At 41.7% G+C, this 12235-nt stretch overlaps 1 protein-coding gene across 2 annotated transcripts in view; it reads right to left on the minus strand.

Annotated features, from left to right (window-relative positions):
* The window catches only part of LDLRAD4 (low density lipoprotein receptor class A domain containing 4), a 244969-nt gene that overhangs the window by 47846 nt on the left and 184888 nt on the right, over positions 1-12235 (minus strand). The window lies entirely within an intron of this gene.

Raw genomic sequence — 12235 nt, forward strand, 5'->3', positions numbered from 1 at the left:
CTCGGCGTCTCCCTGTTCAAAGGGGGAGAAAAGCAGTCTTCGCCAAGAGATTCACTTGCGTGGGTCACACCACGATAACTTTGCTGCAGACTTTCTCTCTCCCCTCCTTAAGAAACTTTCAGAAAAATTTGATGTTTTCAAATTGTAAACTCAAAAATAAAGGGGAGACATTTGGGTGTGTGTTAGGCAAGCCGCCGCAGAACCAGGAACAAGGAACAACACGGTCGTTGCACATGAAACCTCAGCTCTGATTCCCATTAAGTGTGGTATAGGCTAAACTAGTGGCATAACATAATAAAAAAATGATGCTAATTAAAATACTAACAAAAATATAAAAGCATATAAAGATAGCTAGTTTCTTCACCCTGTATTATAAAATCTTTCATATTAGCATCAGCAGTGGGAGATAAAGTTTTCTGAAATCAGGTGAAAAAATATTATAACTTAGTAAACGCTTTTAAAAATCCATGTTTTGATTATTTCACAGCTATACCTTTTACAAATGCSAAAGAGTGAAGGTCGCCTTTGTTCTGAAAGCTAAGTTTCTGAGTAAAGTGAGCTCAGAAAAGGTTGAAAAAGATAATTCTGCAGGTGAAAGACCTTCTATTTAAACTCAACAGATTAAAACAGCCAAATAGATTTTACCTCCTTTTCCAGAAGTAATTCATTTCTGGGGATGGGAAAGCAAGAGCATTCTCATCCCCAAAAGCTAGTATTTGAGGTACCTTTAAGTAACTGAAAATACAGATTCTGAAGTTCAGTCTGTTCATTAATGCGATTACTGAAATACCATAAATCTGGAATGGCAATCTAAAGCTGTACAAAAAGAGGGATTAAAAACTGTCTAAGAAGAAAGAGAAGAAGTTGCAAACCCTTGCCTGTAATTGGTAAAACTATCTGCAAGCTTTCAGGGACTTTTGCATGGTTGATTTTTCCTGTCTTAGTGATAGCATCTGCTGCAAAATGGATGGACATCAGAGCAAAAGTGTGTTCGATCTCTCCTTGCAGAGCTTCCTGAGAGCTCACTACCCCTGTGCTGAATGTCACATGCCCCCCCCCCCAAGTTAGACAGATTAGCTTAAATTACTGAAAACAACTGCTATTTGCTATGCTTGAGCCTTTTATTCCAACACTCAGCTGCTCTATACTCTTAAACTGTATCTGAGTCACCTTCATTTGTTATCCCTGGCGGTCTGGTAAACTCATAGCTTAATAAACAGGTTAAGCAAATGAAAAGATTAGTCAGTATTGTGCTTCTGATGAATGCAAGATGAGATTGCACCAAAGGTAAGTATATTAACAAAATTAAAGAAGGAAAGGTTTCCAAATCTTTGCACAATCTAAATAGAATGTGTTTCACATAAAGAAACCATCCCCAAGTTTGGAGCTTGCATCTTTTGGCCCTGATATTGAAGATCACKACTAATACTACCAATATACTGGGAAAACTGGTGGGTTTTTTGGTTGCCATTACCAATTTGAACTCAAAGCTTACCAGGGACAAAAACTTTAGGTAGGATGCAACATGATCCAAACAATATGGCTTTGGATTGAAAAGTCTACAAAGGCTTGGATATAATTTAGTCTCTTCTACTGTTCTCTGCACCTCTGACACAAATTTGCTGCCTCAATTTTCCACTTGTGAGATAGGTCATGATAGCTCCTTCTCTGTAAAAGCTTTTTATGGACAATCATAGAAAAATTCTGTACAAGAATTTATTATTATGTCCTAAATACAATTCTTCCTGTGTATTACCTTTATGTATCTTGGGTTCTTTGTTTTACATGGTCCTTCAGCATGAACATGTTCAGGTTCATTAAGTATGCCATCATCCCACTATTAGAAGATTAGTCCATCAGCTCAGATCTTTGACAAATCATCATCCTCAAAAACGAGGAGAGGAAAGGAAAGGATAGGAAGGTCTTTTCCCCCAAAATTACTTCTTCTGAATAACAATGAAAATAGCTTGCATAAAGTCTGATCATGCCAAATGGTAACTTGCTAAGTTTTCAGACTGAAGAACTGTAAACCAACAGAAAGTGCCTGGTGCAGCATCCCCAGTAACCCCAACCCTCTACCAGTCATCAGACCAGTGGGGATGCAGTCTCTCAGCTGTGAGRTAAGACAATTTGAGATGACTACTACAATCTTTCTTTGCATACACAGAACCCACACAGACACAAAAAAGAACTGAAAAAGCTGTTCCAGTTCAGTGGCCGTGGAGTAAGAAACCCCCACGCTAGTGCAGTGCTGTGCAAAAGCACAGCACCCACAGGGCCCAGCCAGAACTGAAGCTCTGTGGTGCCACGCACAGTCCACACACAGAACGAGACCACAGGTAATTTCCAGTGTTAGTGGACATAAAAGGCAATGTGCAGAGAAATAAGCACTGCCCTGAGTGCCAGCTGAGGGCAAGTGGCAATGCTGAGAAGGAGACTCAATGCTGTGTTCATGGGGCTGTAAAAGACTGACCTGTGGGGTGGCCGTAGGCAGGCAGGCAGGGTGCACAGYGCGTGGGCTAGCCTCAGCACCCTGGAGCACACGCAGGGCCACAGGCTTGCGGGCTTCATGACAGGTAAATGGGGTCCAGAGGACGCGTTCCTCATCTCTAATACACAATATTCTCATTCCTTGTCCGCCCTTTCTCCGAACCCATGCCAAACACTGCAGAATCCTTCCAACTACCTTGAGCAGCACCTTTATTTTTCTGTTTCTAAATGATGCACAGTCACTGCATATTTTCCAGAGCAATCAGCATACGAAGATGCTGAGCCTTAAAAGAGCTCACTGCTTCACATCTCCTGCAGGTGCAATGATATAGCTAAAGATCTGCCTTGTTCAAAAATCTAACCTCAAAAATATAACCTCTCCGGAGGTTAGTTACAGCAATGCACACAAACAAGCATAAGAAGTTTGTGCTGTTCAAGCCCTCACTCTCCTTTAGAAAAGGAAAGAGATGTTTAAAATACTGTTCTGGTTTTTAATAACAGCTAAAAATCAACACCAAAATCTCCTATGGAACTCACAAAAAAGTGCGCTTTCACAGTCACTACCAGTCAGCCCCTCTTAGGGAAGCCACCAAAGCGTATTTAACTTTTCCTATGTCTCTAAGCTTTCAAGCCTCTGAGAGCCACGTACCCTATTGGCCTTGTGTTCACACATCTGCACTTTTTTTTATCTACACTTTTCTTTTTTAATAACAATTTTTATATGGTACAAGGTTGTCTTCAAAGATGCTGATCACTATTTCCTGTTGACTACTCAGGAAACAGTAGATCCTCAGCATCTCTGAAAACTAGGCCATATTTAGAGCTGAGCTGATATCCACTGAGAGGACATCTTCTGCACAGTTACAAAAGCCAGAGWTTCCCAAAGCCAAAAAACACATTGGACGAAGAAAAGCGAACAGCTTCAAAATGCAAGGTACCCTGTCTACATTAAATTAAACGAAAAAAAATTCCTTAAAAGTGGCTAATTTAAATACATTGGCGACTGCAATTTAAAATGCAGCCTGTTTTCCTCACAGAGGCATGTCTCAATGATGTTATGGATCTATTCTGAAGTTTCCACCTCTTCTAGAGGGTTTACAAAGAAGAAAATAGCTGTTGAGACGAGTGACAGGGAATTTGTCTCACCAGTTCAGCCCCAGAATAGGTTGGCAGGAGCTACATAGATAGTTGTTAGCCAGGGCATCAGGGGCACCACCATGAGCTACCAAAGAGGGAAGGCAGGCCCCAGAGATAAATATGAGCAAAATCAGTTCTGGAAATGAAGAAGAAAGAACCACAAGCACCAACGTGAGAAGGAACATGTCGCGCTAACTGGGAACTGAAATGGTTAAACGCAACATTGATGCAGAAAGGACTAGAGGGTGAGCAARGAAGAAAACGGGACAAGCTAAGACAGATACCACTGACACTTTGCATATGTGACGTCTGTCCACTACTCTTTTGCCTCACCTATTTCGATTACAAGATGTCCGACTTCCACTAATTGAAAATGCTTGGAGAAATCAGATCCTCACCTGAGGCAGAACTGCTGGAGGCTTTCTCTATTTTTTCCTCTCAAGTTAAAAAAAAATAAAAGCTTTACATTTATGCAGCTTTGAAGAGTTTGTTGGAAGGCTAAGATATGGGAGGGACAGAGAAAAGGACTATTTGTTTTTTAATTTACAAAATATGACAGTTTAAGTTATTAATCTAATTTCTTGATTAAATCATTAAGAATTTCTATTTATTTTTGCTTATCTCCAAACTGATGGTTCAAGAAGTTAGCCCCTCGCTGTTTCCCAGAAGCTAGAGAAGCTCCTTATCTCTTCCCTACTTTAATACGCAATTATTACACATCCTGCGACTGAGAAACACGTAGGTGAACAGTGCCCTGTGTCGGATCAGGGAGCATCCGTGGCATCACACGCGGTTCTCCTTGGGGGCAGAGGAAGGGAGAAGACAACACCAGCGCAGTGWAATGCAGCAGTTCGGCGGGGCACCGTCCTGGGATGAGGCTTACGTTTTTTGCTACGTTAACGCTAGCTGCTCCAGAAGTGCAAGGAATTAGTAGTATCGCTGTCCAGACACTATCTTATTCCCTTCCACGTCAGTGACACCTACTGGTGAGCAGAAGTGAAGGCAAAAAAAAAAAAAAAAAAAAAAAAAAAAAAAAAGGAAAAAAAAAAAAAAAAAAAAAAAAAAAAAAAAAAAAAAAAAAAAAAAAAAAAAAAAAACAAAGAAAAAAAAAAAAAAAAAAAAAAAAAAAAAAAAAAAAAAAACTGCTGGAAAGCCAAAGCCCCAGGCCGCCTTTCATTGAGGTTTCTTTTTCGGGAAACATTACAGTGAGCCTGGAATAGAAGAGAGTTGTAGGACGTGAAAACAAAACTTGGTGACAGTTGTTAAGGGAGTGACAACAGTGCAATCAACAGACGGTTCTGTGTACAGGGAAGTTTGATTCAGCCGGTTTTTATAGCCGCATTATTATGTCAGCAATCAGCGCTAGCGACGCAGTACTGAAATAGCTGGATCCTTTAAACGCGCAGCCATAAATCTGTTTGCAGACCTACAGTTAATGGTTATTTTTGAATAGCTGGAGCAAGATAAAACTTGAAATAGGAGGGAACAACTGATTTACAACCACTTTAAGGTCAATCTGCTTGGCTACAAAAGGGTAAAGAGGCTTTTTAGTGTGAGCAGGAATCGGACCTGACATTTCAAAATAGGGAATTGAGCCCCGATATCAAAATGCGGGCGGCATTTTCTCCTCCAGCACTTCCCCGCTACCAGCCCGCCAGCCCCAATCTACCTCTGCAGGCGCACGGTGCGGCTTTTGACCAGAAACAAGACGCGGAGTCGGGGATTAGGCGAAGCATCCGTGAATTCCCCGGGGAGCCGCCGCCGGGGCGCTGGGCAGCGGAGCGCCGCCGGGATTCCCTGAGTCAGCACGTTTCGCCCCAGCCRCCGCGCTCCTCCCCGACGCCGCTGGTAACGCTCGCAGGCCCTCCTGCACCGGCGGGCGGCGGGCGCTTGCTGCCACGAAACCGGCTGTGGGGCCTTCCGGCCTCGCCGCAGAGTCAGCGCTGCATCTGCTCTGGAAGGAGCCTTGCCCGTTCGAATTGAGCGACACCAACACCGACCCCGCGCCTTGCCCGCGAGCAGCCTCACGCCGAAGCCTCCCTACCTGGACCACTCACTCGCACAGCGGGGATGCGAGGGGAAGCCCGGCTTGCTAAAGTTCACGCCCCCACGCTATGCTTTAGAAAACAAGGGAGATTTGGAATCCACTAATCACAAAAATTAATATGCTGCACTACAGCGAAAGCCTTGGCGATCCAACTTTTGTTCTCACGAAGCTGYAACAATAATCTCCTGAACTGCTGCAGCAGGGCCCTGAGTCAGATTATATTCACTCACTTCTCTTACTAAAAAGAAAAAAAGAAAAGAATTAGGAACATTTATTAAGCTACGGGAAGTGCAAAAGATTGGGTACCTTTAAAAAAGAACAGTATTTCCATGCAAATATAAACTTATCATAAGCTTCCTGAAGCACACACAGCATAAAGGCAGTATCACTGCAGAGGAGGTATCTRCTTTCAAGGGGATTTGCATTCTCATCGAATGCTGGACCAAGTCCAGACCAGCCGGAGGATAACCACCCTCTAACCTCCCTGCGGAGACTTACAGAGACGAGACTGAAGCAGTATCATTTCTGACAGAAATCAAATCCTGTCTACTGCACTGCTGGGAACACTACAGACAGGAAGAAAAAAATAGGGAGGAATTGGAATTAAAACAATTCTGTGGCGCTCCTTTGGATAATACCTTGTCAAAAGACTTGAAATGGGAACACATTATATATTTACTAAATGCAAGCAAAAATAACACTGCTATCATAAAATGTAACTTTAACTACCAGGAACATAGAAATGTTAAAGCTGATCCTTAGAAAAACGGCTCAGTTACATGCCCAGGTTAAATCAGCTAAATAATGTATCTAGCCAAATTGTACATGAARCCATGGAGAGCATTCAAAAAATACAACTCTTTCACATTTCAATCAGTTCAAATTTCAGCACTACTGTCTCAGAGGATACTGTAACACCTAGCAGTATGCCTGCAAAGATTCAAAAAGAAGTGATCCTAATGGAAGCCTACTGACATTAGGATACTGCAGTACAGGTGCTGGGTACATACTCAGTACTTGCTTTTTGAGGTAACGCGCCCTGGGTTACAGACMAGGAAACCTTGGCCAGCCTGAGGARCGGCCCCTTGGTATTCCTCGTCTCGCCATTCCCACCCTGCTGTAGCAGTAGCAGCCTTTGCGCAGCCACACAGCAAACAGGATCGGAAAGGTTTTAAGCGACTCTTTCGTGTCAGCAAAGCATGGGAGACAGCACAGGGATGGGAGCAAAGTGATTGCACAAGGTGGCAACCGCTCAAACAGCTTTGCCAATACAGCCATAAATAAGTAATCTTCATATATTGTTTTCAGGCGCAGTGAGCTCAACGACTGTCCCAAAGGTAGCAGCATTTRGATTGCATTGAAACCTACAGAGACCCTTAGCGATGCCTGGACCTTCTGTGAAAAAATGTCTAGACTAAGAGAAAAGGCAATGTCTTAAAATGTCCTGTTAGCCAGTTTTAGCTGCAGTACTGGCAACTCAAATTATGGACGTGCCAGACTCAAATGACAGTCAGATATAAATTCACAACATTACAAAAATACTAAGAAAAAAAGTAGGTTATAATTTATACCTTAACTTGTAATTTTTAAAGTCACAGGTTGAAATATTTCCCACTATAATCTTGTTTTGGTTGTTTTATATAGATCTTAGCAGAAATACRAAGATTGGTCTGAACAACACTTGAATAGAAATGCCTGTGGCAGAAAGCACCAGGAAACACAGTAGCGCAAGGTTACAAAAATGCCTTGTTTTGATAACTGTGGACATGATTGGCAGCAATCAAACAGGCAAACATGGAGGAACATGGTGTGTGCATCAGGATCAGAAGGCCTGTGCTCTGCTACATCCACAGCACAGATCAGCCAAGACTACGCTGCGAGGAAAGGATGGTGGCAACCATGCTACACGTCAGACGGCAGCTAGAGAGGCAGCCGCAACAGGGAGACGCAGAAAATGGGCAGATTCATCTAAGGACAGGGAAAACAAGATTCATAAATAAAAGGATACCCCATAGGTATGTGGTTGACTACCAAAGGATATAAAAGATGTATGCAAAACTAGAAGGTCCTCACCAACCAGGCAGAATCCAAGTAACATGATGACTTGACAGCTGATGCCCCTCGTCCTCCCAGTCACACACAACTGATGCCAGCTAGATCACTTGGACAAGCATCTCCTGGAGTTTCCGGGGATGTGGGTGTGAGTGTGTGAGTGAAATCAGTAAGAAAACGAGTGTGAGTGGGATCGGTTTTAAAATAGGTATCGCCTTCCCCTTCCGTCAAGTCTCACTGAGTTTTGTTGCATTATGTGTTCTCATTAAAGCTGAAATTTTCAGAGAGTCACTGGAGCCTCAGAATTGAAACATGAAGAAACAAACAAAATACTATGAGATACGCAAAAAAACCCACAAGAACTAGCAGGCAATGTTGCAAATAAAACAATTTAACATGCTATCACAGAAAAAAGGGCAGGCCAGTGTGGGAACGCCCCACTGCTGTTTCTTTTACCTAGTCACAACATTTAAAAGAAGAATTCACTCTTTGCTAGAGTTTTAAGTGTTTCCAAAAAAAAAAAAAAAAAGAGTAAAACAAAAAAAAAATCCTTTTCTTTGTTTTTACATGCCTTTTTGGTGCTCCAGGAGAAGTTTCATCAGCAGTGTAGTCAGATGAGGTTTGGGGTCTGAATGTATTTTAATACCTGCATGAACTGTGTTGACAGGAAAGTGGAAGGGACACACAGTAATTGTGGCCTGCCTCGACAACGGGACAGGTTTCCTAGAGGGACAACAGGGACAAACCTGACAACGCTAACAGACCCCACAGCGTGAGGGCCCTGCCGTCATTACTTCTGTGCAGGATCTTACTGCCCCGCCACGTCCATGCAGGTCTGTCCTGCTCAGGGACAGCAACTCTCTCCAACTCAAAATTCAGTAAGCAACATAGCTTATTAGAAGTATTTGAGCCAAACATTAGCAAAGGGGGAAAATAAAAAAGGACAAATTGAAAGGAACAGGACAATCTCACAGGAGGGGATATCTGAAACTTCTAGATGTGCAATCTGCCTGCAGAATTAAAGCTAATACTTATTCAGAAATGAACTTGTATTCTGAACTGACCTACTCTTGCAGGTGTGTGTGTGTGTGTGTCAGGGGCGGGGGGGGGGTTATCACATCAATGCACCTATGGCAAGGTAATCATTCTGCTAACACTGTGCTGGGAATCTTCCCTGTACAGACTAGCTCTAAAATGTGGTCTATCGTTTCTGTACAAATACACCTGATTCAATTATAGGTGTGATTCTTATCAAAACTGTTTATACCAGCAAAGCCTGTCACATAGACACATCTATAGCAGTATGAAAGTTTCCCTGTAATACRACTGTAACTATTCCCACATGAGAATACTCTGATACTGGGAATATTGTGCCAGTCCTSCAATCAAATTGTATTTGTTTCATACTGTTTTCAAAAGAATTTGTTGGTACAGTGCTGCAGAGTCTCYGCTTCTGAATGCTGGTTGCTCTTCAAGCACCCGTTGCTGTTTTCTGGGATTTATGACTGAAAGGATTAAAAACAAAGAAAACTAGAATAGATCTCTGAAGGATACTAATAGCTTCATCCAGCTCWGTCACATTCCAGATCTTATTATTACAGAAAAATATTCCTATGGTAGTAGATACAGCTTCCTCAATTTAAACAGTTTTTCCAAAAAGCAAATTCTAACCTATTATACAAATATCCAATATCCCTAACACAAACATCCACGCAAATGATAACTGAGCAATCACCTGCCCTATTTGCACATATATTTAAAAGGAAAGCTGAAAATCTGTCCTCCATGTATGTGCATGCCACTGTTCTTCAAACATAGGGCTAATGCCCTRGAAACACTCAAATGCCCAATGGCATCAGTGGGAATTGAGGGCTCCCAGCATTTGGCAGGATTGAGCCCTTCTCATGTAGGGGTATGCACACTTCCACATGCCCATAGTGAGATTTTAAATGAAATACAGATGGTGGACAGTAATATCTTCTTCATTTGGACATTCTATGGGATGATACTGCTGACTACAGTATAAACAGTATAAACAGGACTTRGTATTTCATTTAAATGTAATTCATTTATTTTCTGAATGTTCTGATTCTCAGCAAATGAAGAAAGGGCATTTCCGCAAAGCCAGAAAACCATTCATTGTATTAACTCTATCATGCATACAGATAATCTCTAAGGAAGCTTCATCTATTTACATCACAGCSCCAAAAACTAACAAGTATATTAATTAACGGTAATAATAAAAAAGCAATCCTTCAGTCATGTGTTCCATTCAATCTTTATCATCAGATATTTTTAAAATGAACAAAATACATTTGCAGTTTGCTGGAGAATTATTTTAAGGTCCTGGTGTCCCTTAGAATCTCCTCTCACGTCTTTAGATGTCTGCCTTTCACTCTCTCCGCCTGAAATGTCTAGACATCCAAATTAAGGAGTGACCAATCAGCAGCACACTGATCCCCCTGCGCACAAGGTCAGCTCTACAGAAAGAAACACACACACACACACACACACACACACACACACACATATATACTTGCAGCATGCACTGTGCAGGAGACCTTTATTTGTGCACAAAAATATTGATGTTGCTAAGTGATACTCAGGCGGTCACTAGCCCTAAGTCTTTGTGTTTGTTTATTACTGTTTCTTCTTCCCCTAGTAAACAATGCAACGGTGATGCACAGATAGAAGAACCTTTCTAAATTAAAATGGCTATGGGAACTAATTTATTATGTCTATATGAGATCAACCTATTACTTTTTTTTCTTATTTTGTTCCAGCAAGTCAGAAGGAAAAAAATTTATGAGAAACTTTAAAACACACACATCCTGAATAGACCTGATCATACCACTTTGCTTTAGTTAGTTAAATAATAAAAGCAATTTATTTGCAAAGGTTTCTTTGTATCTTACAAATGCTGGAACTGGATCTAAACACATTTTTTGAAGTTAAAAAAAAAAGCTCTATTTCATTCATATACCTAGTCAAATGGAATAAGAGGCAATCTGAAAATATTTTCTCATGACACCACACATTAGATAAGCAAAGTGAAACTATGCTTAAAAATTCATTCTAATTCCATACAAAATTGAATTCAAGTTTCTATTAAAAAAACTTCAAAGAAAAAGCTACTCATTTCTGTGAACATTTTTTAAGTCATCCCAAATGTCAAAAATCTTATCTTATCTGGCACCAGAAGTGACTTTCTGGAAATACCAATGTTCATGCCAGGGGTCAGATTTGGAGTTTTTCTTGCTTTCTCGACTCCAAGGAAGATGGAGGACCAAGAAGCAGGCTTCTCCTAATCACCTCCCATGAATAGTCAAGGCAGAGAAGAAACCAGGCTTCTGAGATGCCTGGGAAGCACCTCAGAGCCCTAAGCTTGTGAGGCCTCCTGCTCCGACGTGGCCCTAGGTTAGCTGCCCCTTGCACTCAGGGCCAGAGGATGGCGGGGAGTCCTGCAAGTGCGAGTCCCCAGGGGGTCGCCCCCCGATCTGCAGAGGAGGCAGGAAAGCAGGCATCCTGGGAGGAATCAGACCAGTTTCCTCCAGGAAGCTTCTCCATTCCCATAAATTGTGCTACAGTCAAGATGGCAGATCATGTCATTGCATATCATTTTTTTTCAACAGAAAATTATTTCACTGGAACATTTTCACCAACTGTATTCAACAGAGCTGCACCACGTCGTAATGGAGAGAGCGCTGGAGTGAGCCAATCCTCCCAGTYACAGACACATATTGCTCATGTAACACCTAGCACAACCACTCACGCGGAATATATTATTAGGAAAGCACTGAGTGTATTCTGGCTTTATTTTGTGTTATTTTAGCAGATAGATACAAAGATGACTACCTATAGCAAATGGCTATGACAAGCACAGCTTGTTTCAAAACCTTTCATACTCTGCCTTAACAGCAAATACCTCCAGAGTACTATAAAGATAAAAATGAATTGAGAACTAATGTAAGCACTAGTTCAGGTAACTTTTTTTCTTCTTGCTATATGTTACTGCATGCYGTGCGATATATCACAGTACAGGCATAAAATTCTGTTATTAGTTGTCACATACATACAAGCTCCTCACAAACTCTCTTTCCTTCCACATCACTGAAATAATAAAAAGTTCGTAAGATCAGTGTTCTGTTGACTGGCTGTATTTTAGGAGTCCTGATACATAACGATACGCAAAGCAGAACCACTCCAAACTGTTTTCTGTTCAGTAGRCTGAATCAGACACAGCAGTAATCGGTACAGCAGGAAACTGAAACGGCAGGACAGCTCGGTCCCGTCCTTGCTACATCAGTGATTTGCTCTATGAGTCATTGGACCTTTCTGTCTCAGTCTGTCCATCTGTACAATGTTAATAGTAATGATACTTTCCACGCAAAAGCACTGCTTTAAATTCCAGAGATCAAAGACCAGAAGTGTTTCTATTCCAGACAAAAGCAATACTTTGCCTCCTCCTCGAGCAACTTGCCTGGCTGGCACTGGGAGCAGACCATTCTG

Source organism: Rhea americana, unplaced genomic scaffold (genome assembly GCF_003343005.1).
Source record: "Rhea americana isolate MKP2758 unplaced genomic scaffold, rheAme1 scaffold_78, whole genome shotgun sequence".
NCBI classification, from domain to species: domain Eukaryota; kingdom Metazoa; phylum Chordata; class Aves; order Rheiformes; family Rheidae; genus Rhea; species Rhea americana.